The sequence below is a fragment of the Cervus elaphus genome, chromosome 4 (assembly GCF_910594005.1).
Source record: "Cervus elaphus chromosome 4, mCerEla1.1, whole genome shotgun sequence".
Taxonomy (NCBI): Eukaryota; Metazoa; Chordata; class Mammalia; order Artiodactyla; family Cervidae; genus Cervus; species Cervus elaphus.
Window position 1 is genome coordinate 19,780,887 of NC_057818.1, and position 26,135 is coordinate 19,807,021.

A 26,135-nucleotide genomic window follows, 5' to 3' on the forward strand; every position below is an offset into this window, starting at 1 on the left:
GCCGTGAGTAAATGCAATTTTCAAAAAAAGAAAAACAAATGCTGACCCACTTCCAACCCCTTTTGTGACCACTATTATTTACAAAGAAGACCTAAGAGTGTGCACGACCAAACTCACTAAGATAATTTTGAGAAAAAAAAAAAAAGCGATATTGGGTTGTTTCCTGTGCACGCACCCTTTTCCCTCCCATCCACTAGCATCATGAAAAGAACCTATTAGGGGTCCAGGCCTAAAAGAAACACCGTGGGGATTTCAGACGAGCATCAGCCTGTGTGGTCCCCGCACTATGCCTTGTGCTGTGTCCGACTCTGTGCAACCCTACAGACTGTAGCCTGCCAGGCTCCTCTGTCCATGGGATTCTCCAGGCGAGAATACTGGGGTGGGTTGCCATTTCCTTCTCCAGGGGATCTTCCTGACCCAGGGATCGAACCCGTGTCTCTTAAGTCTCCTGAATTGGCAGGCGGGTTCTTTACCACTAGCACCACCTGGGAAGCCCTTGGCCCCTGCATTGGGCACATCCAATTAAGGACCCAAAGCCCACAAGTAGGAAGGGGGGAAGTGAGATCATCAGGGATAAGCCTGCCCTGCTCCCCATTGTTTCTGGTGCCCCACAAATGCTCAGAACTTAGGACACTGGGAGGAAAACTCAATTTGTGCAGCATACAGAAGAGGTACCCACTACATCTCTGTGCAATCAACCATTTTCACATGGTTCATTGGGTGGACAACGGAGACCAACTGGTAAAAACCTTTGCCTACCCAGCTAGGTCAAATCGAGAGCTATTTCAGGGCAGATCCCCAGGTTTTGACAAGAATCTCCTTCACGCCACAGTGCCCACTTCATGCCCAGTGAATGATGGTGACTGGAGAAGGAAGATGACCCCAGAAGCCAGAGGCAGACTCTAAGACACACAGGGCCACCGCAAGCATAGAGGCTGGTCTCAGAGAAAGGGCTCAGCCTCTCGAGTCAGACAGGCCTTGATTTGAATCCCAGGCAAAGCAATCAAGAGAATAACACCAATATGGCATAGGTGGTTGTGAACTGTAAGATAATCTCACCATTGACCTGCCTCAGTCATGTGTGGAGGGCATGAAATGAGCAGTGCCGTCACATGCCTGGCATATAGCACGGGACACAGTCAGCGCTTGAGAAATGTTACATTTTGACTGTGGTTCTTCTTCAGTGAGGGCGATGACTATGACCCTGCTGAGGGGTGGGCTGACGAGGAGGAGACCTCACTGGCGAGACTGGGAATCAGCGAAGGCCAGAGAAGAGAGCTGACCAGACAGCTTCCCTAAGAGGAAGCCTGTTTCCTAAATTCATTCCCAGCTCCTTTCGTACTGTATGCGCTTAATAAACGTCAGCTACTGTCAGTGCTATGTATGCTCAGTCGGTCAGTCATGTCCAACTCTTTGGGACCCCATGGACTGTAGTCCACCAGGCTCCTCTGTCCGTGGGATTTCCCAGGCAAGAATACTGGAGTGGGTTAGGATTTCCCAGCCAAGAGTACTGGAGTGCACTGCCGTTTCCTCCTCCAGGGGATCTTCCCAGCCCAGGGACTGAACCAGCGTCTCCTGCCTCTCCTGCTTGGCAGGTGGACTCTTTACCCCTGAGCCCTCTGGGAAACACAGCTCCTGTTAGCACAGGCAAAGCACACACAAGAGCTGCCCAGTGAGTTTAGGTTCTCTGGGTGACCTCAGACAAACCCTCTCTCTGCCTCGGTCTCCCTGTTTGTGAAATGCCTCTGGTTCTCCGACTAAATGAAGAAGCAGATCTAGGTGTGCTCCCTCCCTTGGCCCCACCAGGGCCAGGCCAGACAGAAAAGGCAGAGAGAGCAGAGGAAATGCAGAGAAAGACCACCAAAGAGAACTGGTGGGGCTTAGGCGGGAAGCAGAAGGGGGCTTTGCTGGGAGCCCAGTGGACCTAGCCTGGGGCGGTATTTCCCAGCGCCTGTTGTTGCCTCCTCTGAGTGCCCCAGCCCCATCCTGGTCGTTCACATTGGGACATGCCAGGGCCTGGCTTCCCAGGGGCCAGAGGGAGCTCCCGCAGGGGACTTCAAAAGCCCAAATGCCTTTCAGAAAGGAACTAAAACTTTCTGCTTAACCAAAGCCTCCACAGGAGAAGAACAGCCTAGCCCTTTTCTTTTTAAGTCTCTTTATTTTCCAGCCGGCTGGCCTGGTCATTCTCTCACTCGCTCTCTTTTTTTTTTTTTTCCTATTATAAACGGTCCCAGCTGCAACACACAGGGAAAAAAAACCATCTCCCAGGCCTGGGCAGAGGCCGGTTGCAGCCGCAGCCGCCTGGCTGGCCTCCTGCGGCAGACAAAGGCGGCTCCAGCCTCCGGCACCCACTGGGAGAGGCACTGGGGCCCCCAGCCTGAGCCAAGGCCACAGCAGGAGTGAGAGGAGGATTCGGGAAGCTTCTGCCAGCACTCCAAACCTTCTCCTGCCCCGGGGAGCAGAGCTGCCATCCAGCCAAGCCAAGGACTTCTGGAGAGCCTGTTCATTAGGGCAGAAAATGAAAGATGGGGCCCCCTTCAACAGTCACAGGATTCAGGGCTTTAGACTGGGAAGGGCCCAGTGAGAGGATCTAGTCCAACCACCCGGCTGGACAGATGGGAAAACTGATGTCTGGATGGGAATAGACTTGCCCAAGGTTATATTCCCAAGTAATGACAGAGCTGGCCCAAAACCAAGGCTCCCAATTCCGACTTAGGTAGTGAAGAAATGTTCGGGGGGGTGGGGGGGGGGTGGGAGGGTGGTCACATGAGGAGCATTAATATCCTGAGGTTGGCAGATGGGGTAGGGGTGTCCTTTCATGGACAGCCCCAAAACAGATGACCTGCTTTGGCCTCTCTGCTCCTCTGCCTCCCAGCAAGTTATTTCATTCCTCTGTGCCTCTGTTTCCCCATCTGTGGAAAACGGGGTTATGCCAGTACCTACCTTGTAGGGCTGTCATGAGAATTAAAGAGGCCGATGTGTAAAGTGCTTAGGAGAGTACTCAAAAAAGTCTTCTTCAATTACCTGTAAACATGAAGATTCATTTTCTTCACCCAATGAAAATTTGTTTGCAACCTCTGAGGCCTGCTCCATGATGGGTTCTGGACCACATGCTGGGGAATCCAGCAGAAAGGCAAGGCAGAAAGGTCTCTGACCTGTGGAAATGTCCAGTCCAGGGGAGGTAAGAGGACTGATCGCTGCGGGTTGTCTTGCCCAGGTCACCCAGCACACCCCAGTTCCTCAGTTCTCCAGGGTGGGGAGTCTAGCTGGAGTCACAGACTGTTGTCTCCAGAGCAAAACTGACCAGGCAGATGAGGCCAGGAGACTGGAGAGCCCTAGGCAATCTGAGAACACCCTTGCAAAGAGGTGAGATGCAAACCACACAGCTTTCTGTGCCCTTGTTCATGAACGTTGACAATGAGTTGTAAGTATTTTAATTATGTTTTTAAGTGATGTGGGGCCCGAGGTGGACAGTTTGTGACTTCCTTTGCCTGCTGGGTCTGATACATCCTCAGAAGAACCCCGGCCCCCTGCTGCCTCCCAGGTACCACAGAGGCAGAGGTAACACATGAGCAAGAAGGAGCCCTGGTCCCCACGGCAGGGTGGCGGCGGGAGGGGAGGGTGGACAAACTCTCCTCCTCTCTGACCTCCAAACCCCACAGATTTCCCACAAACTGGGCCTCAGATCAAAGGAGTGGGGCCATGAGGGTGAGGGTGCAGAAGCATTCTCCCCTTGGCCTAAGGTAGGAACAAGCTACCCGCCTTGCCACACCTTTTCCTCCAGTGACCCACTCCCAGGGCCCAGCTGGGACATCCTGCAGAGAGCTCTTCCTTCAGTGCTCATGTTGATGCCCACACGCTGTGATTATCTCCCTTCACAGGTGAGAACAGAGGGTCAGAGAGGCTGTGTCACTCACTGATCTAAGGCCACACAGCCCTTAAGGGACAGAGCCAGGATGGAAATCAAGGTGGACTTCCTTCCAAAGCTGGAAGCTTTCCACTGCACAGTCAATTACTTCCAATTTCCACACCTTGCCTGAAGCGGAGTGGTGATGTGTTGATTTTAGATAGATAGATGTTTAGAAAGACATAGATAGGCAGATACAGAGATAAAGATGGTATCTGGGAACTGCAGACAATTGTATCAGGTGTCAAGTTTGTGGAGAGGGATTGTAGTGTCCTATTCTTTGTGATCCCATGGACTGTAGCTCTCCAGGCTCCTCAGGAATACTCCAGGCAAGAAGAATGTAGGTTGCCGTTCTCCTTCCCCCAAATCTTCATCAACTCCTAAATCCTTTTGTTTTCATTTTTAACTAGGGAGAATTTCAAACAAGCAGAAAATAATATAGGAGATGTCCATTTGCCCCCAATACTTGTTATAAAATTTACCGCTTTGGAGAGGGGACGGTCTTTGATAGGGACAACTGATGTTTGCGCAATCTTACTCAAATGTAGCTTCAAGTCAGATGTCCTAGCTAGACCTTTTTGAATGGATAGATGCTTGCATACTCAGTCGTGTCCAACTCTTTGCGACCCCATGGACTGTAGTCTGCCAGGTTTCTCTATCCATGAGATTTCCCAGGCCAAAATACTGGAGTGGGTTGCCATTTCCCACACCAGGGGATCTTCCTTACCCAGGGATCGAACCCGCATCTCCTGTGTCTCCTGCATAGCAGGCGGATTCCTTACCCACTGAACTATTGGGTAAGCCCTTAACCAGACTCAAGTCCCTCTTATTTAAAAATGCTGCTACGTGGTCAAGGGGGCTCCCTGGGTAACCAGCAGGGCTGGACAAGCTTCCATTATATAGGTATTCACACTTCAGGAGGGCAGCTCCAGGGGCTTTAGCTGAAATATGGGATCTTGAACACCTCTTTACCATCTGACCCTAGGGGAGGGACCCTGTGAACAAGCAGTGGAGGTGGCAAGGGCTGCATTTTGCAAGGATGCCAAGGAAGCTCAAGACCAAAGCTCTGCCCTCTTTTTCGCTTCCCTCTCCCTGATGGCTGCTGCTTTCATTGGAAGAGTGGGTGCAGAAAGGAAGGGGCGCCTTCAGAGGGAGGGGCTGGGAGGCCAAAGTGAAAGTGAATGTCGCTCAGTCTTGTCCAACTCTTTACCACTCCACAGACTGTAGCCCACCAGGCTCCTCTGTCCACGGGATTTCCCAGGCAAGAACACTGGAGTGGGCAGCCATTCCCTTCTCCAGGGGCTCTTCCTGACCCAGGGATTGAACCGGGGTCTCCTACCTTGCAGGAGGATTCTTTACCAGCTGAGCCACCAGGGAAGTCCTTGGAGGGCAAAGCTCCTGACGAGAGGAAATGAGCCAGGTTGTGCCCGACCACCCAGGGCAAGGGCAGCAGGGCCCTGGGGGGCCAGCTGCTCTGCCTGCTCCACTGGGGCCCCGGGGTGCTGCTGGGCTTCTGCAGGGAGGGAGCAGAGACAGCCAGCAGGGCATCTGGGAGTTGAAAGGGAGTGATCTCAGGTCACTTTGGGGATGACAGGCAGGTTGGCATATCCAGGCATGAAGAACAGCCTGCGATCATGGAGGTCTGTCAACCGGGTCAGGTGGTACAGTCTGGCTCTTGTGCTTAGGCATCTTTCAACATCCAGAAACGTGCACAGAAAGACACACCTCTGGGGGACTTTCTTCACGCCAATGTATCTGTCAAGCCAATCCCAAGGTTTGGGGAAATCTAAAGCCAGAAATGCTGCCTTTTCTCTTAGGCAGGTCCTTGGCCTCGCTTGGGCTTGCAGCAAAGCCACAGAGTAGAAGTAGTGGGATGAAAACCGCAGCAACAACACTGTATTTGTTTTTGTTTAATGTGTCTTTCCCACTTGATTATAAGCTCCATGAGGAGAAGGACATTTTGTATCTTCTTCACTGCCTGTCCCCAGTGCCTAAAGCAAGGCTAGAACAGCCTAGGCCCTAAAATACTTACTCTGGGTAAAGAATGCAATTTTACCCTCCCAGAAGTTCAGGGTGGGTGGACAGTTACCCTCTCTCCCTAACCGGCTCAACTTTAGCCAGCTTCCCAGCGAAGAAGGACTTCCCATCTTATCTCTCTTCCAAGGCTCTGTTGAAACCCCTGAACTTCCCACACCCCAGACAAATTAACTGCCTAGTTTGGAACTGGGGATAATATTGCTATTACATGATCATAAAGATTGAATAAGAAACACTATAATTGAAACTACAGAATTCCAGAAAGAAAATTACCCACAGACCCACCCAAGATTAAAGCAATGTTTTCCTTTGTCTACAACACAAGCTTCTCATTGTCCGTGTACAAATTAGCTTTCACAGATTTACAATTGTAGCCTACAGAAACATTAAGTCACATATTTTCCATCGACATTAGCCAGTGTATACTTTCCTGGTCTTGCCATGACCAAGTTAATTTCTCCCTTATTATCTACCTCTTTTTAGTCTCCACTTCCAAAGCTGGTAGTCCCGTGTGTAGCCTTCAGAAGGATTCTCCATGCTTACAGGTCATATGCAAACAAAAAGTACTTACATGGGAAGAGGCAGGACTGCTGTTAGCATCAAAATGTGCATCACATTATAGACACGGAACATTTGTGCACCTCGGCTCCCTTACTTAACCATATACCATGGAAGTCCTCCAGGGCACGTAGAACAAAGCCAACTCATCCTTTTTCACAGTCACATAATATTCCATGTGCAGACACATCGCAATTTAACCTTTCATCTTAGAAGTAAATGTTTCCAGGTTTTTATCACTTCAAAAAACATTCCCATTAGTATCCTTGTATATTTATCCTCAGGTCCCTGGATGGAATTTCAGGAATGTGGTTGCTGAACGGAAGCTATGTTTTTTGTTTTGTTTATGAATCAGAACTAAGTGACATCACCCATTTTTAATTTTGCTCGTCTGACGGGCCTTCAAAGGCATTTCATGTGGCTCTTCTTTGCATTTTTCTAGAACAGGAGTCAAGCTACTTTTTGAGATCAGATACAAACTTCCTTGCATGTCTTTGGCTGTTTTGGTTTCCTCTTCTGTAAAATGTCTGGTTGTACCCTTACGCTCTTAGAGGAGCTCTGCGACCTCGCACATATTTCAGTTCATCATAATTATTTATGTTCCAGAATGCTGTGAGCTCTGCCTGGAAAGATCTGTGTCTTATTCCTAGCAACAACACCAGCATCGAGCACACAGCAGGACTTCAGAAACACCAGATGAAGGAAGGAGCCTCTACCAGCCGTGGGAGACTCCATTATGCAGCCCTCAAGTCCAATCACCTGGGCAGCCTCGTGTGTCCTCCCAAGAGGTGGACCTGTATGTGTACCTATCCTGGGTTATTTGTCTGTTTCTCGGAGCTGACTGATAGGAACCTTTCCCTTGGACTTTTGAAGAGCCCCTTGGCAAAGCCAAGTGGAATCTTATCCTGAGTGCTCCCAAAGAGCCGTGGACCTGGCTGTATCCTCTTTCCCCCAAGGGACGAAGGTCCATCCCCCTCCCTCCTCTGCCCCCTCAACTCTTCTGCCGAGGAGCACCTGGCCCAGGAACATCAGATTCTTCTCCTCCGGAAGCCATTGTCATGCTTCTGTCTGCTGTGAGTGAGTGGGTCAGAGAGGGAGGGAAGGTATGGGGAACCCCCAGTGATGGCCCCAAGTTGCCTCCCCCCACCGCCAGCCCTAGGACCTGCTCACATAGTTTGGCAACATAAAAAGAGTCCACTTGAACCAGGTGTGTGAATGACTTACCTAAAGTAAGGCTACTGTGAGCAGCCAGTCTGATTCTTTGTTTCCCCTTAAGAAGGGTGGCAGAGAAAAATCTGCCCCCTCTGATCTCCAAAAGGAACATCTCCTTAAATTAGTGGGGACCCCCAGGTACAGTTTAAGAATGTTGAAGTCCTACTCCATCTTTGCCTGAGGCCAAACTCATTCATGCAACTTATTGTGCAACTATTATATTCCAGGCACTGGGGAAACACTAAAGATCAAACAAGCAAAACTCTCTGCACCTGTGGCACTGACAGTTGTCACAACTACTTAACTACTTTGTAGTGTGAAAGCAGCCATAGACAGTATGAAAATAAATGGGCGTGGCCGTGCTCCAATACAGCTTTATTTATGGACACTGAATTTGAATCCCATGGCATTTTTCATGCATCTTGAAATATTAATCTTATTTTGTCCCCACCTCCTTCCCCCACTATTTAAAAATGTACAAACTATTCTGAGCTTGAGGGAGGGCATGTAAAAACAGGTGGTGCCAACCCCTATTCTAAATAATAAACACTGAAACTCACACAACAAATGTAAGTGCCAGGACTGTTCTAGTGTTTGTGTAAATTAACTCATTCCATTCTCATAATAACCCTGGAAGGTCTGTCACTGCCACTGGCTCTGCTAAAGAGAAAAAGAAGGAGGCACATAGTAGGTGGGCTAAGTAGTACAACTGTGGGGTCAGGATTTGAATCCAGAATTCAGAGTGGATGCCCTTCTGCACTATTCTTTACCTCCTCTTGCAAACCCTCAACAAACTAATATGCAGTTGTCTATATACCTACTATGCGTACAAAAAAAGGTGTAGCCACTAAACGTACAATAAAGGAATGAAAAGCTAAAATTTATGAGACAGGTGTTAGCATCCCCACTTGGGGGGGATGTCATCGACTTGAGGATCTCCCTCTTTCCCCTTTGTTTCTTGCCTTTGCCCACATTCCCCTGCAAACACCCCCCACCAGCACTGCTCCTCAGCCTTCTCCACATACTGGCCACATTTCAACTTGGATTCCACAGCCAGAGTGATGCTGGCATCGTTTCCCAGCTACTTGCAGGGGTAAGATTCAGAGTTAAACAGCCCCAGGAGAGAGACAGACTGGGGAGCTTAGGGTCCCGAGAAAGCCTTTTGGGGGACCGATATGGACGGGTGAGGGGATCCGTGAACCTCAAAAAGAACCTTTTCCTTCACGCCGGGAAACCTCAGTCTAACCCCAACAAAGAGACAGCCTCCGCCACCAGGTCTTTACGGAGGAGGGGGAAGCAGGTGAGTATTCCGTGATTCTCAGCGCGTGGGGGAAATGCTTCTGGCATTAAACAAAGCCTTTTTATATTTAAACTGCCAGCCCAGGATTTTCAGAAAAGTTTCCCCAAGTGTGACTGAGAGTGTGTGCACACAAAAAAATGATACACCGACGGATAAACACAGTTGGAGGCAGAAACACGTGTACACGTGCAAGCACCCCAGCTGGGTCTAAACACCGCCACGACAGCCACGAGCCACATGCCCCTCGGCGGCAGCGCGCCGGGGACGCACAGCCCGCGGGCTTTTGCACGCCCGGCTGCAGGGCGGGCCTGGGGAGTCGGTTCCACCAGGAATTCCAGAGCCACGGGTGGTGGGAGGAGGAGGAAGCCGCCGCCGCAGGGGAGGAGGCGGGGAGAGGAGGGGCGCCCCAGAGAGCAGGGAGAGCAGGGCCAGGGGCCAGGGGGCCGGGTGGATAGAGGTCGCGAGGGAGGGGCAGGAGATGGAGGCCCCGGCTCTCCACTGAGGGGCCGCCCAGCGCGGGGGTGGGGGAGGGAAAGCCTGGCAGCGGGAGGCCAGGGCCAGATCCCAGGGTCGGGGGGCAAGCGCAGCGGGCGGGGACCGAGAGGGGGCTGCGCGGGGGGAGGGGAGGGGTCTAGGTGCAGCCTGGCCGGCGCGGGGCCGGGACCGCTGCTCAGGGTCGCTGGGAGCCGAGCCCCAGAGACCTGATCTTATGCTTCTGGGCAGGCAGCTGGAGATGCAGGGAGCGACAACCAGTGGTCACTGGACGGGCGCCGGCCCCCGCAGCTTGACCCTGGGCGGTGACTCTGCAGGCCCTTGAGTTCCTTTCTTTCTCCCTGGGATCGGAGAAATCTACTCAGAGAGAGCTCGCTGGCTGGGTTCACTGGGATACAAGGGCTCGCGGCCCTCATAAGCCAGGAGACTTGCCTAGGATGTTTTTGTTGGTCTTAATGCGAGTCCCTTAAGCTGGGAATATGGTCCCTTTAGTTTAGGGGAGCACAGAAGTGCAAATGTTGAGCCCTAGTTTAAAAAGAGCCCGGAAAAGCCTGATAGAGTTTGGTCTTGGAGAGAATCTGTCAACTCCTGGCACATGCTGACTGTAAGCCCAGCCCTTCTCTCTGTTACTTGCCTATCTGTCCTGCCCCCAAGGGCATCTCCCACCCTACTGTTGGGGGTCAGATGCCCTTCTGTCCTAAGGTCCAAAACTAGCTCTGATCCTCCCAGCCTGCGTCTCTCTGAGGGAGTCACACTACCTGACCCTCAGTCTTCTCATCAGTCAAATGGGCAGATTATCCCTACTCTCTGAGACTGCCTGAGGATTCCCTAGGGCAGTGCCTACCCTCCCCACACTTGGAAGCTTGGACTTGAGTCAGTCCATGCCTCACCCCTGAATCAGTTTGACTGAACTTGGGTATTCACAACAAAAAGAGAGCTTTGGCCAACACATTATGATACCTAGCTCTGGGAACTTCTCCCCAGACTCCACTGCTAGCCAGAGGTGGGGCTGGGACCCCTGTCCGACAGCCTCCAACACTGGGCAACTTTCCATCGTCTCGGCAGATGAACTTGTTTTCCAAAGCTAGTTTCAAGGTACTAAGTCAAAAGCAGCTACCAATTGCTTTTTCACCCTACACACCACCTATGTGCCAAAGACCTTTCCACGAATGAATCCTTCCTACCTTGTCCACAAGCCCCATTGGTCCGATCTCTTAAGAGGAGGCTCAGCGGTGATGTGATGGAACTTACCCATGTTGCCCAGCCTGTCCACGGCACAGACAGGATTCAGCCCTTCATCTGGTGCCTGTCGTCCACTGGGGTGCCCCACCCCAGACCTTAAATCAGAATCTCTAGGAGGAGGGGGAAGAGGGTGATTTTAGGATTTTTCCTAATCCTCAGGTGATTTTAGTGTGTAACCCAAATGAACCACACCACTAAATATCAGAAGATTTTCCAGTCCAAAGTTAGCAAGCAGGAGTCCCTGGCATGTTTTCTTTGGCCCCCACAGTGTTTTATAAACTTTTGAATTCATTGCCAGCAGGTAAAAATCAGGAAATTTTACACCAAAATCCAGATTTTTTTACTTCTTCAACCATTGGGGAACAAGACCATGTAGAATGCATGTATACAAGGCAGCCAGAGATACAGTTGACTGGAGCAGAGAGACAGCATGGAGCTGCTTTAGGCCTGGCACAAGCCACCAGTTCACCAGGGCCCCATCCACTCTATCACACCAGCTACGTTCCCTCTCTGACTTCACTCATGGCACTGATGGGGAGCCGGACGTCAGAAGGGCAGGGGATTGTCTGGATACCCACAGGTCAGGTTCAAGAGACGGAACTGGGACTGGAAAGAAACCAGGTGTCTCAGCTTTCGGTCCTGTACTCATCCTTGGCCCCACACACAGTCTTGAGTCATTTTCAGATGCGGCTACTATGGGTGTGAAAGACACCCCTGAATCCTCTGGAAGCAGAAGTGATGTGTTTGTACATCCGCCTGGGAAGGCCCTGCTCTGAGCCATCTCCTCAGCCTCCACCGCCGGCTGCCTATTTCATGACTCAGCTTGCAGGATAACAGTGTAACTCAGAGACTCCAGCAAATGAGTCTGCCTCTAGATAGATCATTTAAATATCCTGATAATAGCAGGTAGGTACATTGCTAGCTGGATTCAGCTACCTGTTGGGAACTGTCAGGGGTCTGGGTGGAAAACCCTAAGTGGAAGGTAATGTTATGGAGTGGGAGGTGGGGCAGAGGAAACAAAGGCCTAGGTGAAGATGGAGAGTCTGATTCATGTTCTCAGTCACTTAGACTGAGGGAGTAGGCACAGGTCTCCTCTCCCATCCTACAGAAGGGCAAACGGAGGCTGGAACTGACTTAGAAAGCAGCAGGTGAGAGCTAGAGACACCTTGGGACCTGAACACTTTCAGGGTGGCAGGTGAGTTTCATCTCATGTGCCATCCGTGATTGATTGGTACTGCTGCCCAAGGCATGGGGTCTCCAGGTGGGCCCGTGGAGGAATTGGGGCCCTCTCCAGGATTTTAGAGGGAAAGGACCAAACTGAGGCCAAAGAGCTTGTTCATGCACGCTGTAAAAAGGGCCAAGACTGGTGAAGAACCACCCCAGTTCTTTGGGCCAATGATGATGGCTCTGGGACAAGGATAGGATAAGCAAGAAGACCCAGGGACCACCCCCCCTCACCCCAGCCCAGGTCAGGTTACAGGGATCTGAGGGTGGTTAGCTAAGAGTGATGTCTTCCATCTTTCCAGGTCAGCCTGGGAGCAGCTTAACCCTGTCTTGGTCCTCAACTCTCTTTCAAGGAAAAGTAAAGGCACAGCCTTCAAAATGCCCAAGGCCCGTGTGGGTGAGGAAGCAAGAGGCAGACAAAGAGCCCCGGCCTATTATAGTCTGTGATCTAGGGAACCGGGTCCCACCTTGCAGGCCTTAGGAGCTGGAGGGCTGGCAGTGGACCCTCCAAGCAGGCCAGATTTCCTCAGTTTTCTCAGCTCTACTGCAAACCACTGCATCTCAGCTACCTGGAGCTAGTGTCTTGTGTTTTCATATCCTGAGCTCCCTCAGGGCTCACCAGCTCACTATCCATGGTGGCTGCAATCGCTGATGACCATGACATCCTTTGTTTATTGATATGGCAGGAAATACGCCATTTCTCAGAAAACAGAGGCCCCCATTTTAATTGTACACCACAGGGCTTCCCAGGCAGTGCTGGTGGTAAAGAACCTGCCTGCCAATGCAGGAGACATAAGAGATGCTGGTTAGATCCCTGGGTCAGGAAGATTCCCTGGAGAAGGAAATGGTACTCCACTCCAGTATTCTTGCCTAGAAAATTCCATGGACGGAGAAGCCCAGCAGGCTACAATCCATGGTGTCGTAGAGAGTCAGACAGGACTGGGCCACTGCACACGCACCATAAACCACTGAGCTGAGAGCAGAGGTTATAGTTAGGCCCCGTGGAGGATGCAGGAATTGTGTTCCGGGCCACCCTGAACAGGCAAAGAGACAGATCAAGGTCACCTCTCGAGTTTCTGGACACAGGTCTCTCCAGTGAGGGCCACAGAGCCCCTGATAGGCCCCTCCAAGCCCTCCTTGTCCTGCCGGTCTCTGGGCTCACAGGCCTCTGAGCTCAGGGAGTGGTTAACAGACACTCCTGGCTGGTACAGGCCTCTGCCCAGGACAGTAGACCACTCAGAGTCAAGAGGCTCTGTCCCCTCCCAGGACCGCAGGCGCAGCGTCACCTCCTTCTGGGGCTGCCTGGTATGTGAGCCAGAGGATGTGATGCAGGAAGAACAGGGCTCTCCCCCCAGTCCTGCTGCTTCCCTGCCGTGTGTCACTGGGCAAGTTGCTCTCCTCGTGGGACCTCACTGCCCCCGCCCCGCCCGCCTCACGGAGCTGCAGTGACCGGCAGGAGAAACGATCCGGAGACCTTAGGCTGAGTGCAGCCTGGGCCTGGCTCCCAAATGTCCGCGGAGGCTGTGTTCGGGGCTGTGGTGCTCTTGCACACGAGACAGGGCCTGGCCCCGGAGACAGGCTCCGTGTGGCAGAGAAGGCAAACCCCAAACAGACGGCTTCCATAGTGTGCGAGCGAACTTCCAGTAGCATGGCAGATTGCGTCACAGAGGTGGCCGTGGTGCACTCTGGGCTGCAGATGGGGTAGGCAGGGAGGCAGCCACAGAGTCGAGTTCACTCAGTCACTGTGTGACTACCGTATAACTACCATGTGACCATAGAGCTACCACATGACCCAGCAATCCCACTTCTGGGCATATACTCTGAGAAAAGCATAATTCAAAACAATACATGTACCCCAGTGTTCACCGAAGCACTACTCACAATAGCCAGGACACGGAAGCAACCTAGATGTCCCTCGACAGATGAATGGATAAAGATGATGCTGTGTGTGTATTCAATGGAATACTACTCAGCCATAAAAATAAATGAGATTGGGTCATTTGTAGAGGTGCGGATGAACCTAGAGTCTGCCATACAGAGTGAAGTAAGTCAGAAAGAGAAAAGAAATGTTGTATATTGACGCATCTATGTGAAATCTAGAAAGATGGTGTAAGTGAACCTATTTGCAGGGAAGGGATAGAGGTGCAGACGTGGAGAATGGACATGCGGACACGGAGGAGGAAGAGGAGGATGGGCGCATTGGAATACTGGACTGACGTGTATACACTCCCGGGTGTGAAGCAGATCGCTGGTGGGAAATTGCTGTCAGCACAGGGGAGCTGAGCCCAGTGCTCTGTGATCACCTAGCGGGGTGGGATGGGGGGTGGGACGGAGGTCCAAGAGAGAAGGGGTATATGTATACTTTCAGCTAATTCACGTTGTTTTACAGCAGAAACCAACACAACCATACAAAACAATTATACTTCAATTAAAAAAAAAAATCCTGGCCCCCACCCCCACTTGCTAGCTGTGCACACTTATAAGTTACCACCTCTCCGAACCTCCATTTCCATTTCTGTAAGATGAAAAGAATGATAACAGCCAACTTTTAATGAACACCAACTATGTTCCAGGAGCTAAATCAATCCTTAAGATGACCATGGGATGTACCATTCCAGCATCAGTGGACAGACAAGGAAACTAAGGCCCAGAGAGGCAAAGCGATTCACACACAGCTGGTAGGCGGCAGAGCCAGGCTGCTCCAACAAGGGTCCCTGACCTCTGCCTTCCGGGGTTAGTGAGGAATACGAGTGATGACACTTGGCCGTGTCTTGGCACCATGCCTGGCACACAGCAAGCTCACAGTACTTGGTCACTGCTATTAATGCTGTGATGGGAGGTACCTCACTATGCTAGGGCTGCTGTAACTAAGTACCAGGGACTTCAGGATTTAAACAGCAGAAATGTATTTTCTCACAGTTGCGGAGGCTAGAAATCTAAGATCACGGTGTCAGCAGGGCCGGTTCCTTCTGAGGTCTGTGTCCTCGGATTGTAGATGGCTGTCTTCTCCATGTATCGTTGCCTCGTCTCCCCTCTGTATGTGACTGTGTTCAAATTTCCTTTTTTATTATGACATCTTTCTAACCTAATTGCCTCTTTAACATTCCATCTCCAAGTACAGTCCCTTTCTGATGTACCGAGGGTCAGCACTTCAACATATGCGATTTGAGGGGACACAGTTCAGCCCATTTCAGAGGGACATACAGTGGTCTGTTCCCATGGCAGGGGCAGAGGAGGGCGGGGCTGGAGGAGAGATGGTGGTTGCCCAGATGGCCCCTGGCCCTGTCTAGCTAGCCATCAGCTCCCTGGGGCCCTGGTCAGTGGTAGGAGGGCCAGGGCAGGCTTGGGCCCTGGACACAGTGTCAGGCGTCCCACCTTGAGGACGGAGCCTCCACGGTAGGGTCCCCTCCGCCAGGCTTCACACACTCAGCCTTCCACGTGGGAGGTGGCGGCCCAGCAGCGCGGATGGCACTCTGCAGACCCTGCTCTGATGAGGGCATCGTCTCCAGGGCCAGAAAGCGCATCTGGGCCCCAATTACCACCTGGACAGCTCATGAGTCCTCCCCGCCCCTGCCCAGATGGACCATGGACCAAGAACTTGCTCACAGGCCAGGACGCTTCCTCCAACTCTTCCTCTTCCTCAGGGCTTTTTTTTTTTTTTTTTTTTTAAGGCTTTTAAATTTTAAATTTTATTTATTCATTTATCTGCGCTGAGTCTTCATTGCTGCGTGGACTTTCCTCTAGTTGCGGTGAGTGGGGCCACTCTCTAGTTGCGCTGGGCAGGCTTCTCATTGTGTTGGCGTCTCTTTTGTGGAGCACGGGCTCTAGGTGCGAGAGCTTCAGTAGTTGCGGCTCCTGGGCCCTGGAGCACAGGCTCGGCAGTTGTGGCTCACGGGCTTAGCTGTTCCACGGCGTGTGGGATCCTCTCAGACCAGGGGTCAAACCCAGGTCTGCTGCATTGGCAGGCCAATTCTTTACCACTGAGCCACCAGGCAAGCCCCTCAAGGCTTTCTTAAACTTCCTTGGGAATCATGCCTGCCAGAAACAACGACACTTTTTAAAAAGATTCCTTAAGCTCCCTCATTCCAGGATTCAGGACTTTTCAGCATCATTCAGCCTTGCACTTGGCTGGGTTTGGCCAGGTCTGGACCGTGGGATGACTGCCGCCCATGGTGTCGGCCTTAATGAATCCTGAAGCTATGACCACAGCTAGGTCTGGATTCATTCTGGGTGAGGGGGCTTCCCATGGGCTGACAACTGCCCTCTCTTTCCCCAAAGGTGTCCCCCTCTCTCCAGCTTGTTGTCACCGCCCTGGTGCCAGCCACCACCTCCCTCAGCTAAGCAGTGAGCTCCCTTCCTAGGCGGCTGTTGTTCTTCAGTCACTAAGTTGAGTCCGATTCTTTGCAACCCCATGGACTGCAGCACGCCAGGCTTCCCTGTCCTTCACTATCTCCCGGAGTCTGCTCCAACTCATGGCTACTGAGTCAATGATCCTATCTAACATCTTATCCTCTGCCACCCACTTCTCCTCTTGCCCTCAATCTTTCCCAGCATCAGGGTCTTTCCCAATGAATTGGTTCTTTGCATCAGGTGGCCAAAGTACTGGAGTTCAGCTTCAGCATCAGTTCTTCCAATGAATATTCAGGGTCGATTTCTTTTACAATTGACTGGTTTGATCTGTTTGCTGTCTGAGGGATTCTCAAAAATCTCCAGCCCCACAGTCAAAAGCTTCAATTCTTTGGTCCTCAGCCTTCTTTACAGTCCAACTCTCACATCTGTACATGACTACTGGAAAAACCATAGCTTTGACTATATGGATCTTTGTTGGCAAAGTGATGTCTCTGCTTTTTAACATGCTGTCTAGGTTTGTCATAGTTTTTCTTCCAAGCAACAAGCATCTTTTAATTTCATGGCACCAGTCACCATCTGCAGTGATTTTGGAGCCCAAGAAAATAAAGTCTGTCACGGTTTCCACTTTTTCCTTCCTAGGTGGTCTCCTGCTTTGTTCCCCTGCAACTATAAGCCACAAGACAGCCAGAGCCGCTTTCTTGCACTTAAATCTGATGATTATCCATTTAAATGCCATTCAGAAAGTTCAGTTTCTTCCTTATCATAGGCTGACCCTGGCTTCTTTCTCCCCGCCAGGTCTTTGCCTTTGGCCTTCTCTGCCTAGAATGCTGGGTGCTAACCGCTCTCACTTGCTATCAACTCCCAGGGGCTCCCCCAAGCCCTCCTTCTCTGAGGGCTTTGAACTTCTGTGTTATCTGAGGTCCCGCTGCATGACTGACCCTGGGCCAACATGCCCACACTCCCAGCATCCTCTGCAGCTAGGGCCTGGGTCTGTCTGGTTCAGGTGGTGGAGGATGCCTGCCTCCTGCATTCACCTTGGGCCTGCAAAGAACTAGGGAAAATTTCGATCGTCCAGGATATCTCTGAGGTCCAGGATCTCCCCCCTCCCAGCTGACCCTCCGACACTGTGGCCTTAGGAATGTTTCAGCCAGAGACTGGGGCTGAGCTTGGCGGGGGGGGGGGGGGGGGGGGGGGGCTGGGCAGGTGAACACTCTGCCAGGGGTCTGTGTTCTCTGATAAGCTCAGTCTGCCCCAGCTGGCTCTGGAACCCCACAGCCCCCTGCTGGTCTCCCAGGGCTCAGACATACCTTCTAGATGGTCACAGTCACTGTATCAGTTTCCTGTGGCTGCTATAACAAATCACCACAAACTTAGTGGCTTAAAACAGCAAAGATGTATTATCTTATAGACTTGGAGGTCAGAGTCTGAAACAGGGCAAAGTCATTGGGGCAGAGTCAAGGTGTTAACAGGACCGTGCTGGTCCTGAAAGCTCCAGGGGAGAATCTGCTTCTTTATCTTTTACCTACATTCCTTGGCTCGTGGCCCCTTCTTCCACCTTCAAATCCAGCAGCATGGCGTCTTCAGATTTCTGACTGTGACCGCTTCTTCTGCTCCCTCTTCCACTCTCAGGACCCTTGTGATTGCATTGGGCCCACCCTGATAACCAAGGATAATCTCTTTATTTTAAGGTCAGTGTGCCATGGTGAGCATGCAGGATCTTCCCCTACCAGGGACTGAACTGGTGCCCCCTGCAGTGGAAGCTCGGAGTCCCACTGAGCCACCAGGGAAGTCATAGCTGATAGCAACCTTAATTCCGTCTGCAAACTTAATTCTACCCTGCCATTTTACATACCATCTTCACAACTTCTACAGATTGGACATAGACAAGTTTTTTTGGGAGGTGGGGGAAGGCATTATTCTGCCTACCAAAAGGAAAAACGTCATAGTCCAGTTAGAGAGAACTCACAGGTGGCAGTTCAGCGAGCTGGCCCTGGAGGCAACCACCTGGGTTCACGTTCACCACTTACCAGCCAAGGGACCTTGGGCAAGTCACTTTTCTGAACTTGAGTCTCCTCATCCAAATGGGGGGTGATGTGAGCCCAAACAGTGGGATACTACCCAGCAATGAAAAGGAATGACCTGTCAATACACACAGCAAGGTGGATGAATCACAAGATTATTACAGGTGAATGAAACCAGATGAAAAAAGTACATACTGCGTGATTTTGCATAACATTCAAGAAAATGCAAACAAATGCAGTGACAGGAAAGCAGATCAGTGGCTACTTGTGGATGGAAGGAAGCAGAGACGGGCAGGAGGGAGGGATTACCAGGGGGCACAAGGACATGTTTGGGACAGATGAGTATGTTCCCTGTCTTGATGGTGTGTGGATGTGAGTGTGTGTGGATGCCAAAATATCAAATTATATACTTAAAAGGCATGGTTTATTGTAGGTCAACTAATCCTCAGTAAAGCTGTGAAAATGTTATAGTGTCTCCTCATTAGGTGGTAGTGCAGAGTAAATGAGTTAATTCACAAAAAACCATAGAACAACATTTGGCACATAGTACTTACTCAAAAATCCTTAGCCAGCATCATCACTAATGTTGTTGTCATGGTTAAATAGCAGTGCTTTCCCACCCAGGCTGCATGTTAGAATCACCTGGAAAGTATTCTTAAAGCGGGGATACCTGGGCCTTCCCTGCACAGAGTATGATTCAGCTGATATGGGGTGGGGCCTAGGGCTGGACATTTTTAGAGTTCCCCAGGTAATTATTTAGGATTTGAACAAGTCAGGATTTTTCCTCACTATACCAATATTTATTTAGTCCCACAATGTGGAAATTATGCCAATATTTTCCAGATAGTTCTGCCATGCAGGCCAACTCCTGTGGAGAAAGTGCTCTGGTTTCATTCATTCATTCATTCATTCAGCAAATGTAACCTATTACACTGTACACCCCTGACCAGATGCTGGGGAGATAAATGTGGACCTAAGCTTCTGCCCTCCAGGATGCCTGGTCTAATGATAGAGATGGATATGGGTGAGAAAACAGAAGAAAGGGCAGGGAGGAATCAGAGAAGACTTCACAGAGGAGGTGACATTTTTTTTTCAGGGTCTTGAAGAATGTGCAGGAGTTGGCCAAAGGGAAAAAAAGAGCATTATGTATGTATCAATTATCTATTCATTGCTGTGTAACAAATTATGCCAAAATGTAACCACTTAAAACAAACATTTTATTATGTTCATAGCAGGTTGGGAATTCAGTTAGGGCAGAGTGTCTCTGTTCTTCAGTGCCTGAGGTCCTCAGCTGGAAAACCTGAGGCTGGAGCAAGTCAGACTAGCGCCCTGAAATTATCTGGTCTCATTTACTCATTTACCTGGCAAGGGCCAAGATGATTCAAAGACTAGGACTGCCAGCCACAGTGCCTGCACATGGCCTGTCTATGCAGTTTAGGCTTCCTCATATTATGGCCACCTCAGGGTAGTCATACTTGAAGGTTAGGGCTGTAATAAGGAGTATTCTATTGGAAAAGATAGAAGCTGCGCCACCTCAGGAGTCACAAACCATCACTCTCACTTCATTCTACTGGTTGAAGCAGCCTTAAGCCCACCTTGATTCAAGAGGAAGCGCCATGGACCCTGGCTCTTGATGGAAGGGCCTGTTTTAGAACTGCTCTGGTGTGTTGAGGGAGTAATAATGATAACGATGATGCTAATATCATATAGACATATTGAGCAGTCATGATGCTCCAAGGACCATTCCAAACTCTCTTCATGTATTAACTCAGAGTCCTTCCACCCCAAGGCATATCATTACTCATGTTTTCCAGGTGGAGAAACATGCAAGTCATAAAGCCGGCAACAGGAGAGTGAGATGTGGACCCAGGCAGACTGGCTACAATGCTCAAGCCTAACCACTACACACACTGCCTCCCATCAGCAAAAGCAGTGTGGCTGGATCTGTGATGCCTGGGAGGGGCTGGAGCTGCATCTGGAGAGGAAGAGGCAGCAGAGCCTGTGGGACCTTGCCAGACACATAGAAGAGTCTGGGGTTCACACTAACAATAGTGGGGAACCACTGAAGGGTCTGAGGCAGGAAAATGGGACTTCTCAGGTGGCGTTAGTGGTAAAGAACCCACCTGCCAATGCAGGAGACACCAGAGATGTGGGTTCAATCCCTGGGTTGGGAAGATCCCCTGGAGGAGGGCATGGCAATCCACCCCAGTATTCTTGCCTGGAGAATCCCATGGACAGAGGAGCCTGGCGGGCTACAGTCCATAGGGTCTCAAAGTGTCAGACACGACTGAAGTGACTTAGCATACATGCACACAAGCAGGAAAATAACATGACCAGATCTGTGTCACAGAATGGTCCCTCCAGAGACTGACAGAGAAGGGATTGGAGGAGGTAAAGCCACAGATGGGAGATGAATCAGCAAGTTAGTGCAAGGGGTCAGATGAAGGCTTGTGGGGAGAACAGGGAATGGTTGCAAGGAGAAGTCAAGGAGTGTCAGTCCACAGCCATTCAACACCATGATTTTGAAGACTCATTAAGCAACTTAGAAAAATTCTTACAATATTTGGTTTTAAGCTTTGTTTAGAATAAAGAGAATTCAAAATCATATAAGAATATGACTCCAGTTTGTTTAAGGGTACTTGCCTACTGTGCTATTGACTGTTTGCCCCCTCTATGGACACTCTTCACCCTTCTCCCTGCCTAAACCCTGGGTCTGACAACTATAACCCCGCATCACCGCAGCTCCCCACCCTCTGATTTCCTGTGGTTCAGCCAAAGAGGGGGCACCAGGGGAGATCAGAGGGTGGGAGAAGAGAGAGGCCAGGGTATTTATTTCTCTGGCTCCCTCTCTGTGTCTCTACGGTTCTGGAAATGGCTCAGTTGAAGGGCACAGCTCCTGGCAGCCCCCCACCCACTGCTGCAGCGCTGAGGGGGTCCAGCCCTTCTCCCACCTGATAGTACAACTGTAGAGAGAGAAGCCTGCACGGAAGTGCCCCAAACCATAGAATTATTTTGGTGGTGGGACTGGAGGTGTTTGCCCTTCTTTCTACTTTTCTATATTTCCTTAACTGCTTGCAGTAAACCAGTGTTAACTTTTATAATGAAAAAAAAAGTTAACCAATGGGATTTGAGGCTGGTCAGATGCAGAAAGGACAAATATGGCAGGAAAGCACGTGCAGTGATTTGAAACCATGTCCATTAGCCCTTGACATTCCTCCCCCCAAAAGGTGGAGGCTATCTCTGCCCCTTGAGTACAGTTGTCCTTAGTGGCTTGCTTCCAATGAATCGAATACGGTTAAAGGGATGGTGTATGTCTAGGTCTATAAAAGGCATCACAGCTGTCTCCTGGGCCCTCTTGGAGCACTGGCTCTGGATGAAGCCAGTTGTCATGTCATGAGGACACTCAAGCAGGCTTTTGGAGAAAGTCACAGTGAGAACCTGGGGTCTCCTGCCAACAGCCGTGTGTGTGAGCGCCATGGAAGCAAATCCTCCCACTCCAGTTAAACCTTCAGGCGACTGAGTCCTGTCCGGCATCTTGATTGCAACCCCAAGAGAGATTCTGATCCAAAACCACCCAGTCAAGCCACTCAGCTTCCTGACCCGCCCAAATATGTGTGAGATGGTAACTGTTCATTGTGTTAAAATGGTGCTAGGTTTTTAGGGTGATTTGTTACACAGCACTGGATAACTAATACAGCATTAGCACAGTTCCCTGGATGCCAGCTTGGGCTTCCCTGGTGGCTCAGCTGGTAAAGAATTCACCTGCAATGTGGGAGACCTGGGTTTGACCCCTGGGTTGGGAAGATTCCCCTGAAGAAGGGGACAGCTACCCACGCCAGTATTCTGGTCTGGAGAACTTCAAGGACTATCCATGGGGTTGCAAAGAGTCAGACATGACTGAGGGACTTTGACTTTAACTGATTCACTTTCTGGAGGCCAGCTTGGATATTAGAAGAGATGAGACACAATCTAGGGAGCTGTCATGGAGGAAGAAGGTAATCTCCATCTGGCAGTTGTTGAGCTTGGGGGTCTTGGGCAGAGGTAGCTCATGTGCACCAGGCCTAACGTCTGGGGAGGAAGATCTAGATAAGGAGAGAGATCTAGAATCATCAGAAGAAGAGAAGGTGCAACAGGAAACTTTAGGAGTGAGAAAGGTCACCCAAGATGAATGTGTAGAGTGGAGATGGTAGAGGGCTAGGTGGTGGCTAGGCTGAGGGGAAGATGACCACGGGTGGGGTGTCCCAAGAGGGGGTCTGAGGAGCGACCATCAGAGAGGTGGGGGGAGGCTGGGGGAGAAAGCAGCCTTTGGAAGGCCAAGAAACAGGGAGAGCTTCCAGGCTCCAGGAAACCGAATGAGGGCCATGATGGAGCCCTAGGCAACCTTACTGGGAGAGAGCGGTTTTTTCCAGCTTCAGTCCTGAGTCCCTCCAGTGGAGGGTTTTCACGTTCCTACAGGGTTGGAACTAGTGCAGCTACATCCTGGCCAAGCTTGTTCATTCAAGTCCTCCAAGCTTGAGACACCAGTCACCAAGAGCTGGTGCATGGGGTGGGGGTGGGGGTGGGAGTGGGGGGCCCTCATGTCTGCAGTTCCTAGGGCTTACTTGGCTGATAGTGGAGTTTTTGGGTTTGTTTTTTTTTTTTTTTCATTTCTTTTGAGAGCTTGCTTAGTTTCCCCTTCCTTCCCCCTGTCGAGGGACCAAAGTGTAGAGAAACCCACCTCTGAACGTACACTCAACCAAAACACACTCACCAGTCTGTGCTTTCAGACTGGGGAGGTTCCTCTTAAGATCCTGAGTCTTCTCCAGTAATTTCAGTGGCAGCGGCTTCAAGGGGAGGAAGAGACTCCTTAAACACCCTACACAGCGTCCATGTGGGACTCACTCCGCTTCCCGGGGTTCTCAAAGCCCAATTTAATCCAAGCTTATTAACACATAACATTTTAATTTGCCTTTTCAATATGCTCTGCACCGTATAAGCGTAACAAATTTAATAACATCAGAAGTAAGGATTTCGTATGTTAATTACAATGTTTCCATTTCTTTGAGAAGCTCTAGCCAGTTGGGGTAACCCCTGTGGAAAACAGTCGGCTGGAAATCGAGGCAATTTCTGGCCCTCTCTGCAACCGACCCCCACCCCAATTGCTGTATTGAAAGCAATCAAAAAGGAAAAATGGGTTTCTCAGTTATGGAAAAGGAGCTGAAATCTAATATTTTCCAGTGTCTTAGGTTGTGTTCCTCCAGACACAGAGGCTTCGACAAGAGTTCTGGCATAAGTTATTTACTTTCGAGGTGGTCTCAGGAAGTACCCATGGAAGAGAGGATGGAGACAGGGAGGGGACAGCAACCAGCAAAGAGTGTGTTTATCAAATCTGTTACCGCTGAGTGCAACTGAGGCTCAGTCCTCCTGGGGAGCCCTGGGAGCCAGTGTGGACCACACAGCACCCCAGGGTTGTCCACCCCTTGATCATTGGGTAAAAGCTATTTCCAGGGGCTATTTATCCTCTGGGACTTTGAGCCTGCTCTGTGGGTGGCAAAATGGACTCTGGCACCCAGAGAAAGCCAGCAGGTAAAGGAATGCAGGGGCTGGCAGCTGGAGGTCAGGCTGAGATGCAGTGAAAAGGTCAAGATGACAGAATACGGGCAGGAGCAGGTGGTGATGATGTAACCAGGCTCCGGGAGCCCAGGAGGAACCCTAAATCTCAGCACAAGTTGGTGGAAATGTGAGTCCCAGGATGCTGCTGATTGTTGAAGGAACACAGCTCTGGCTTCTCCTGGCTCCAGACCTAAAGCAGTCAGGGAGCATCTGTAAGGCACCAGGCACTGGCTAGACCTGGATGGAGATAGAGACTATCAAAGGGAAGTGAGTCAGACAGAGAAGGATATATAGCATAAGATATCACTTATGGTGTGTGTGTTCAGTCATGTCCAACTCTTTGTGACTCCATGGACTGTAGCCCACCAGGCTCCTCTGTCCATGGGATTTTCTTGGCAAGGATACTAGAGTGGGTTGCCATTTCCTCCTCCAGGGGATCTCCCGTACCCAGCAATCGAACCTGTGTGTTCTGTGTCTCCTGCATTGTGGGCGGATTCTTTACTTCTGAGTCACCAGGGAAGTCATGATGTTACTTATATGTGGTACCTAATACAAAATGATACAAATGAACTTATGCACAAAACAGAAACTGACTCACAGATCTTGAAATCAAACTTATAGTTACCAAAGGGGAAACGTGGAGGAAGTGATAAATTAGGGAATTTGGGATTAACATTTATATACTACTATATATAAAATAGGAAACAAGGACAGACTCCATAGCAAAGGGAACTCTACGCAGCATTCTGTAATGACCTATACGGAAAAGAACGGATATGTATGTGTGTGTGACTGATGCACTTTGCTATACACCTGAAACTAACACAACACTGTAAATCAACTGTACTCCAAGACAAACTTTTAAAAAAAGTAAGCCGGACTTCCCTGGTGGTCCAGTGGTTAAGAATTCGCCTTCCATTGCAAGGGGCGCGAGTTCAATCCCTGGTCAGGGAGCTAAGATTCCACACACCTTGCGGCCAAAGAAACAAAAGCAATATTGTAATAAATTCAATAAAGACTTAAAAAAAAATTAAAAAAGTAAGCCAACCCAGAATGTCCATCAACGGATGTATGGATAAACAAACGTGGTATATTTGTACAATAGAGTAGTAGGTGCCCTAGAAAGGTTAAATACATGCTAAATACAGCATGGATGAGCCTTGAAAATACGCTAAGTGAAACAAGACAGGGACATCCCTGGTGGCCCAGTGGCTCAGACTCCAGGTTCCCAATACAGGGAGCACGGGTTTGATCCCTGGTCAAGAAGCTAGATCCCACATGCTGCAAATAAAGATCCCACATGCTGCAACTAAGACCCAGTACAGTCAAATAAATAAATAATTTTTAAAAAAAGCCAGGCACAAAACAAATATTATGTGATGCCATTTATATGAGGTACCTAGAACAGGAAAATTCATAGAGTCAGAAAGCAGAATAGAAGTTACCAGGGGCAGGGGGAGGGGAGAATTGGGGGTTACTGCTTAATGAATACAGAGTTTCAGTTTGGGATGGTGGAAAAGTTCTAGAGGTGGATGGTGGTGATGTTGCACAACTTAATTCCACTGAACTGTACACTTAAAGTGTTTTAAAATGGTAAACTTTGTTACAGATATATTGTTGTTGTTCAGTTGCTCAGACCTGTCCAACTCTGCAACCCTGTGGACTGCAGCATGCCAGGCTTCCCTGTCCTTCACTATCTCCTGGAGTTTGCTCAAGTTCATGTCCATTGAGTCAGTGATGCTATCTAACCATCACATCCTCTGTTTCCCCTTCTTTTGCCTTCAATCTTTCCCAGCATCAAGGTCTTTTCAAATGAGCCGGCTCTTCACTTCAGGTGGCCAAAGTATTGGAGCTTCAGCTTCAGCAACAGTCTTTCCAATAAATATTCAAGGTTGATTTCCTTTAGGATTGACTGGTTTAATCTCCTTGCAGTCCAAGGGACTCTCAAGAGTCTTCTCCAAAACCATAGTTCAAAAGCATCAATTCACTGGCACTCAGCCTTCTTTATGGTCCAACTCTCACATCCATACACGACTACTGGAAAAACCATAGTTTTGACTATTGGGACTTTTGTCAGCAAAGACATAGCTTTGCTTTTTAATACACTGCCTAGGTTTTTCATAGATTTTCTTCCAAGGAGCAAGAGTCTTTTAATTTCATGGCTGTAGTCACGTCCACAGTGATTTTGAAGCTCAAGAAA

The 26,135-nt window shown here is 50.0% G+C and overlaps 1 long non-coding RNA gene across 1 annotated transcript in view; it reads right to left on the reverse strand.

Annotated features, from left to right (window-relative positions):
• The window catches only part of LOC122690579, a 111,541-nt gene that overhangs the window by 2,267 nt on the left and 83,139 nt on the right, over nt 1–26,135 (reverse strand). The gene's annotated exons all lie outside the window — the stretch shown is intronic.